General features: G+C 33.5%; 1 pseudogene; it reads right to left on the minus strand.

Annotated features, from left to right (window-relative positions):
- Positions 1-1,410: 1,410 nt before the first annotated feature.
- On the minus strand, positions 1,411-3,913 carry LOC120155939 (annotated as a pseudogene).
- Between the last annotated feature and the right edge of the window lie 5,365 nt (positions 3,914-9,278).

A 9,278-nucleotide genomic window follows, 5' to 3' on the forward strand; every position in this document is an offset into this window, starting at 1 on the left:
CATTAAATCTCTCAAAATCATTAAAAAAATTAATTAGACCCTAAATTTTAAGGAAAAATTAAATTAAACTCTTTATATTTTTTTGAAAATTTTAGTCTAAAATATATCATCTTTGTTGATAATTTATAAAATTATATATCACAAGTGGGTCAATATAAACCTTTAAATTATTACTATGTATGGGATGGGGTCAATGTCTCAGGTGGCCAAAAAAAAATCCAGAAACTTTGAGGCCTTGATTCAAATTTTCACTACCCATAGATTAATTCATATTATGGTATTTTTTTTGTCAATTTGTATACAGAATCTGGAAATTAGGGATCATCAAACCATTCGGGCTGCACCACGTTAAAAATCATTATCACAAGCATAGATTTTTTTTTTGACTTAATACCAAAATAAGTGTCCAAATTATACAATTTTTCTCAAAAAAATGTCTAAATTATTTTTTGACTCACCCAGATGCCTACGTTACAAACGTTACCCATTTAGGTGTCCGGGCCGTTAGTTTTAATTTTTCCGTTAAGTGACACATGTCACACTCAGGTAAATTTAATTTTTTATTTAAAATTAAAGATTAAAATTATATATCTTTCTTAAAAACAAAAGAAAACATAAATTTTGAAATAAACCCACAACTTTAAAAACTTTTATTTCAACCCCTAAACCTACATCGGCCGTCACCTTTTGCCGTCGACAAAGCTCCACCCAACCTCTTCTCCCCCGTCAACCAAAACCCTTATTAAATCGTGATCGATTGACAACGAATTGACATTTTATACTTTGCGAACCTTAGGGTGAAAATCATGATCCCACGCGATTCCGACGATCAATCAGCAACAACTACGACGACATATGATTAGGAAGATGACAGTGCTACGTCAACGACGGTTGTTATGACTGGAAAGGCCAACAGCAACAGGTTAAGATTAAGATTTAGGGGTTTTAAGGATTTGGAGGCTATTTTATAATTTAAGAAAAATTAGAATTTTTTTATAAATATAATAATTTTTTAAATTTTTTTAAAAAATTAAAATTATCAAATTATAACACGTGCCACTTAAAAGGAAAATTAACGCCGTTAACTACCCAAACACCTAAATAAGTAATGTTTGTAACGTTAGACACATAAATAAGTCAAAAAATAGTTTAGACATTTATTTGAGAAAAGCGGTACAATTTGAGTACTTATTTTGATACTAAGCCCTTTTTTTTCTAGATTGAAACGCCCCATTTGAAAGTTGAATGTGGAATTCCGTTGCCCATCCAACAGCAGTGGGATAATAAAAGCAACAAAATAAATATTAACATAAAAATGACACAAATCTACCAACTATATATCTTCCTACCAGAATGTTTTCTTGGTAAATACTATCAATTCAACAAGGAGGTTAAAATCAAGAAGCTTATCAAAACAATTCCAGGTACGTAGGTCAATTATGAACTTCCGCAAACAATATAATGACTCAACGGGGCACTAAGCAACAAAATTAAAATCCGAAACAGCCCGAGGTCTACACCAAGATGAGACTGAAAAACACAAGATTACAGACAAAGAGAGCAATTAGCATATGTCCACATCTCATGTTAACCCTAAAACACAATCCCCACCAAAGATAAAACACCAGACACAGCAGAAGCAATATGACAGGGTTAGAGAGCTAAGAAGTTAAACCAGAGAAATGTTGCTTTCACCGCCGGGGGGTTTGCGTACGCCACCATAGTAGTCTCGAGACTCCACCTTCCTATCGGCAAAGATGTTACTGCCACTCAATTCCCTTAGTTTTAAGGCACTGAGTGGTTTCTCAGAAGAACCTGGAGGACCATCACCCTTAAATATGTCATTTCCTGAAAGCTCAGCAAATTTCTGATTGTGAATTTTCTTTGCTGTCTTAACCGCAGCCTCCTCACTTGACATGTTACTTCCAGCAGGCTACAACAAAATAACACCCAAATTCAACCGGTTAGATATTCATATTTAATGACTGATGCCAAAGGCAATTTGATTAATCACTAGCTTGGGTCCTTAATGACTGCAAAAAGGAAACCACTGTAGGAACTAATCTGTGCAGTACAGAAAATCATAAATGTAAATCTGCTACTTATTTCAAGCCTAACTATATGGACTCCTAACAATTCCTTACCCAAGTAATCCACACAAAAAATGGCATACCAAGGCACATGACCAACAACTCATTAGTGCATTGAGAAAATCCACCAATTTAGGACTTTAGGAGTTTTTAAATGTGCTTACATTACGTGTATCGGGTTCTCCCATGTCAAAATTGTCCTTCAATGCCAATGCACGTACCGTTGGCCTTGGTAAAATTTCAGGTGGAGGTGCAAAGATGTCGTGTCCACTGAGGTCCTTGCACTTTGCATCACAGAGTTGCTTCTTCAACTTTGAATCCTCGCTTTCTAGGGTTCCACTTAGCTCCCGCTGCTTTGCCACCTCGGGGAGAGTAGTCAGTTTTTTGGGGGAAATACTCTCTTCCTCGGCAAATGAGATGTGACTAATTCCAGCTAGTGATTGCTGACAGTGCCAAACATCAAACACTTTTGAGGAAACATTACTTGAAACGTATGTATCGTGATCAAATGGATTATGCATACCTGGTACATTCGCAGTCCGGTTTTTGCTGTTTGAAGTAGGATTAGCACTGCCTTGTTCTGATTCATCATTTTCTCCATTGGCTTCAAAAATTCCACTGCCGGTCATCTCCTTCATTTTATATCCAGAGCAAGGTTTCCTGGAAATTCATAAAACCTAATGAATAGGAATGAAGAAGATGCAATAGATTCCTATTTTTCATTCCACTACAAGCTTAAGGATTTATTGGCTAGTCCTAACAAACCGTTCAATCCCCTTAAGGCCTTAACAATAGAGAGAGACGAAGAAAACAATAATATAACAAATTTTGTACAGCATTACTGAGTTTCACTTAAGAAAGCCAACAAACAAGCAAATCTCGGTAAAAGAAATGATATGCTAATGTATATTAAGAAATCATTGAGCCTTGCAATTCGCAAAAGCATTAGGAAGCAGTGAGAGATTAGTATCAGATTCACGGGGACATTTTTGGTTAGGTACAATAGAAATGGTTACAGTTAGATCTCCTTTCAACGGTCAGTACAGTTGGATCAGAACGGAGATCCGATGGATCATGGTTGTTAATCACAGATAGCTGAACAATCAAACTCCAAAAGGTTCAAAATTACGCCCATATCTGAACTCAAAATTTCCTTTCTAGTAACAGCTCGAAGCTTCGCTTAAAAATGTTTTCAGATAAATAAAAACGCAAAATGAAGATAACTTCTATATGGAAGAAAAGACGGGGAAGTAGATCTCACCGTTTGTTTAAGCTTTTCAAATTCTTCGTCGGTCACTTGGCCTCCAAACACCACTTTTCTGATCCCATCCGACGGCTGCCATTAAGTGGAAAATAAAAACAATAAAAACACTAAAAATATATCAGAATATAATTTCAAAAAGAAAAAAGAACCTGGTGAGGGCGGGTGGAGCGAGGGGCGGAGGAATCAGGTTGAGGAGTTTCAGACCAAGTGAGAAGATCTGCAGTGGAAGTGTGTGGTTTCCTCACAGGAGTGCTTCTCTCCATTTTCGTTTGTGTTTTTTTAATTATTATCTCTAATTCCACTCTCAAAACTACCCAAAAAACACAATGATGCTTCTAATTAGATGGAAAAAGAGCCTTGGATTCGATTCCTCTGCAAAAACAACAACAACAACAACAACAACAACAGGAGTTTGACGAGCTTTGGAAAGCTGGATCTGAGAGAAATAAGGAACGAACGCGCGTGAATGTGGGGGTTGTACTTTGTGTTTCCTGTAGAGTTGAAATAATGGAGTGAGATGAGAGTGGTATAATTAAGTTGTAATTTCTCTGGATTCTACTTTCTACTTTCTATCTCCTCTACCACCGCTTCTACTGGTTTTTGAATATATTCTACCGCCCTTCCTACTGTTAATTTATTTTCTTTTCTAAATGCCCCATGTGCTCTGCACTCCATCTCTCTCACTTTGATATCTACAAATTATTTTATTTAATTTTATCAAAAATTATAAATTACCACCCAAGTTTCCACTAAAAAAAAAGCTAGTATACTTTGAGAACATGCCCAACGGCATAAATATATTAATTTAAAAAATATATTTGATAAAAAATTTCAGACGCCCATAGTTTGAATAATACTTTATTGTTCTCCTTACAAGTTAAAAGTAAATATCCAAAATATTTAAATAATTATAAGATATTATTTATTCAAAAATTTTAAACGTTTATATATATACAAATGTAATTATTTGAATTTGAAATTTTTAAAGAAATTAGGGTCCTTTTGAATTTAAAAAATATTTTATGTTTTTAGTTTCTATTTTTATTTTCAGAAAATAATTTTCATTTTTAATTTTTTAAAACAAAAAAACATGTTCAATTAATGTAAATGAAATCTTGATTTTAGAAATAAAATAGTTAAAATATATTTGATATCTATTTTTTAAAATAGAGATAAATAAATAGTTATTAAATAATTATATTAAAATATAATTAATAAAAATTCATTATATAAATTTAATGTTGAGTTAATCGATCGATGAAATTGGCCAAGAGGGGGTGAATTGGCAATTAAAATTTTGGTGGAAGCTTTTGCAGAAAATTGAAAAGATTTGCACAGCGATTTAGAGTAGTTCGACTTTCTCAACTAAAGTCTACGTCCACTACCTTAGCTATCCACACTAAGGATTTTCTAACAAATTTACTAATTTGTTCTTTCTTTTGAGACCAAAGAGATAACCTTACAACTCCCTCAAGAATATACCCCAATCTTGAGAACACTCTTTCTCAAAAAGAAGATTACAAATTTGCAAACTTACAAGGAAATCCGCACAAGGTATATTGTTTGCACAATTCTAGAACAAAGAAAAGAACACTAAAAAATGAATACAATTGAGTACAAGTAGTGTTATTGAAAGCAAAATGATGAATGAAAAATAGGCTTGAAATGCTCAAACTTGAGGTTTGATGCTTTCTTTGATTCTCTTTGATTCTTGTTGTTTCTTGTTATTGATCAATGCCTTCTAAGCCTGTTTAAATACTCCTTCAATTGATTCTGAACGTTGGGGATGATTAGTGGAGTTAATAGAGTCGTTTAAGTGTGAAAACAATTAATAAAATCAGTTGGGAGCGTCAGTGCATCGATGCATACACAAGGTGCATCGGTGCATCAAGTGTAAAATTCAAATATTTGACCGTTGGACCCTTAGTGCATTGGTGCACTAAGAGTTCATCGATGCATGAAGTGCATTCGATGTTTCAAAATAGCCTGAGTGCATCGATGCATGTCTTGTGCATCGATGCATCAAATGCATTTGATGTTTTCATAAAAACCTGAGTGCATCGATGCATGGTGTGTGCATCGATGCATAAAATGCATTCGATGTTCAATTTAGTCATTGATGCATCGATGCATGGATTGGTGCATCAGTGCATTCATTTGAAAAATTGTTTTTAGGCTTGATTTTGGTTCAAAATATTTTGTGAAAATTGTTTCAAAAATATATTAAGAATAAAACACAATTTTACACATTTAGTAAGGTTTGAAATTGATCTTGAAAGGCTTGGAGTAATAATTTGATATTCGATTAATTGAATCGAATATACTTATAAAAATCTTTTGTAAAATCTTAAAATTCATTTATACTTAGTTTGTTACATTGAAACATCAAAATGTTTTCAACAATCTCCCTCTTTTTGATATAACAAAACATTTGAGTAATTTTAAGATTTGAAAATTATTTTTGAAATCAATTTTAAAAAATTACTCCCCCTTACTATAACACATCTTCTCCCCCTTTTTGTTAAATAAAAAAGATGCGAAAACGACTTTTATTAAGAATTTGAAAAACTTAGCCAATTGATTCATTAATTTTAAAGTTTAAGCTACTAAGATCACAATCAGAAGAGAGATTAGCCATTAGTTTTCATAAACAATATTCATAAACATATAATGGATAATTGGTCATATATGTCGAATGATGCAAAATTAAGTATAAATATCAAAAAGAAAATTCAAACTAAACATATATATATTAAAGATTTAACATCCAAAGTAACCAAAATATAAATCCAAAACATTCAATCATCCAACAATAAAAGGAAAACAATCCCAAAAGCATTCAAAATGTTTTAACAATAAAAGTTCTAAGTTGATCCAAAAACAAAAGCAAAGCAATGTCTACTTGTCCATAGAGGGATCAGGAGGAGGAGGAAATCGTGCTTGTATCTCAAGAGAAAGACCATCCATACGTGCAAGCATCTGCCGTTGAAACTCCATTTGTTGAGCTTCCAAAGTGTCTAAGCGATGATTCACTGCTTCGTTGTTAGTAGTCAAATGGGATTCGATGGAAGCAAACCGTAAATCAAATGTCTCAAAAACCGAACGAAAATATGGAGGCACTTGATCCTCTTGTGGTGCCGGCACATTATCGGGATCATCAATGTCTTGAAATAATCCTTGAAGCTCGGGATCATCATCTGCAGCCGGTGCCGGAGGAGGAGGAGGATCACGAGAAGAGCTAGGAGCAGCTCGTGAAGAACTAGCTCCCGGAGTTTGCTTATTGGGTCGAAAGACCCATAGACCAATTTCCTCGTCCTATTTCCAATCAGCTTTCTTCAACGATGTGAGATTGATTTGGTTTTGGAGAGGAATGAGATTGTCAAGAGAGACGTTAAGACTGAGTTTGATAAAAAGGTTACTAAGTAGACATCCATAAACTAATGTTTCGACATGTTTTGAAGGAATAATGTTTATGGTATCCACTAGCTCACTAAATATAATATGTGGAAAATTTATTTTGTTCTTATTCTTGATACAGTGCATCCACCATAAATCCGTAATACGAAGAGTGGAGTACCTACCTCCGGATGGTCTAAACCACCAAGAGATCATCAAATGAAGAAAACGATCGTGATGAGATCGTAGAGTACTGACACTAGCATTTGGAACATAGGGATTTCCACAGTTTCTTTCTCATTATATAGACCATCGTCATCTAGCCCAAAATGTGAAGCTATAGTCTCGGAATCAATATTAACATATTGTTCTAAAAGGTAAGATTTGATTGCTATAGTTCCACATTGAGTCTGGTTTTGAATACATACCACATTAGAATAGAAAATGCGGACTAACTGATGATAGACGATAGCATTTAGTGAAAATTGCACTGTTAAGTGTATCGATGCATTAAGCACAAAAATGTCAAAAATCCGTTTTAAACACTCAAAATGCTAAATTAATTAGCTCTAGTGGTATTGACAACTCATATATTGAAAATTAATCATGTTCAATCAATCAAATTAATCCTTAAACTACATTTGAATATAAAGTTAATTTTCACCAAAGAACATAAACTCCCCCTAACTAATAGCAAAGAATGCAATAAAAAATTATTATTATAAGCATTTTTCATTTATTCTTAAAAGTGCTAAAAATAATTTAAACACTAAGTAAAGATAGGTCAGTTAAACCTAATTCTCTTCTAAGTGTCCAAAATATTTCTTTGTCTAAAGGTTTTGTAAAGATATCTGCTAATTAGTTTAAAGTATCAACAAATTCTAGAACTACATCTTCCTTAGTGACATGGTCTCTAATGAAGTGATGTCTTATTTTAATGTGCTTAGTTCTAGAGTGTTGGATGAGATTTTTAGTGAGACAAATAGCACTAGTATTGTCACACTTGATAGGATTGGTACCTACTTCAATTCCATAATCAAAAAGTTGTTGTTTCATCCATAAAACTTGTGCACAACAACAATCAGCTGAAATGTATTCCGCTTCAGTGGTAGATAATGCCACACAATTTTGTTTATTTGAAAACCAAGAAATCAACATATTTCCAAGGAATTGGAAAGTACCGGAGGTGTGCTTTTCCTATATAATTTGCATCCTCCATAATTCATATCAGAGAAGGCATGCAAGCTAAAGCTAGAGTCTCTAGGATACCAAAGTCCTAAACTATGAGTGTCTTTAAGGTATCTAAAGATTCTCTTAACAACTAGTAAATGTGATTCCTTTGGGTATGATTGAAATCTAGCACATAAGCAAACGCTAAACATAATATCCGGTCTACTTGCGGTTAGATAAAGCAAAGAGCCAATCATTTACCTATATAATTTAACATCCACACATTTACCTCCTTCATCTATGTCAAGCTTTGTTGATGAGCTCATTGGAGTATCATGAGGTTTCCCATTTTCAGTCCAAACTTCTTGAGCATATCTTTAACGTACTTAGCTTGATTGATGAAGATGCCATTTTTTTTTGCTTGATTTGGAGTCCCAAGAAAAATGAGAGCTCCCCCATCATGCTCATCTCGAATTCACTTTGTATTAGCTTAGTAAATTCTTGGCAAAGAACATCATTAGTAGAACCAAATATTATATCATCAACATAAATTTGAACTACTAATAAATCTTTACCTTTATGCTTTAAAAACAATGTAGTGTCAACCTTCCATTTTGAAAAACCTTTTTCAATTAAAAAGTTTGACAATCTTTCATACCAAGCTCTAGGAGCTTGTTTTAAACCATAAAGAGCTTTTGTCAATTTAAGAACATGATTTGGAAATTTTGAATCTTCAAAACCAGGAGGTTGTTCCACATACACTTCTTCTTTTATAAAACCATTTAAAAATGCGCTTTTAACATCCATTTGATATAATTTAAATTCATGAAAACATGCAAATGCTAATAACATTCTAATTGGTTCCATCCTAGCTACGGGAGCGTATGTTTCATCATAGTTTATGCCCTCTTTTTGAGTGTACCCTTGAGCAACAAGTCTAGCCTTGTTTCTCACTATATTACCACTTTCATCAAGTTTATTCCTAAATACCCATCTAGTACATACAATAGATTTATTACTAGGCCTTTCAACTAATGTCCATACTTTACTTCTCTCAAATTGATTTAACTCTTCTTACATAGCCATAATCCAATGTTCATCATTTAATGGTTCTTTAATATTTTTAGGCTCTATGCATGAGATAAATGCAACATAATTACAAATATTTCTAAGAGAAGATCGAGTAGTTACCCCTTTGGATGGATCACCTATAATTTCATCATCCTTGACATAGTTGTACTCTCTTGGATAAGATACTTCCCTTTCTTCAATGGTTGGATTCTCTAGAGGATCATGAGTTTCCTCATCTTTCATTTCTTCATTTGATGATGAATCTTCAACGTCATGTCTAACGTCAT

This window comes from Hibiscus syriacus, unplaced genomic scaffold, assembly GCF_006381635.1.
Source record: "Hibiscus syriacus cultivar Baekdansim isolate YM2019G1 unplaced genomic scaffold, ASM638163v2 tig00002840_pilon, whole genome shotgun sequence".
In the NCBI taxonomy this organism is placed as follows: Eukaryota; Viridiplantae; Streptophyta; class Magnoliopsida; order Malvales; family Malvaceae; genus Hibiscus; species Hibiscus syriacus.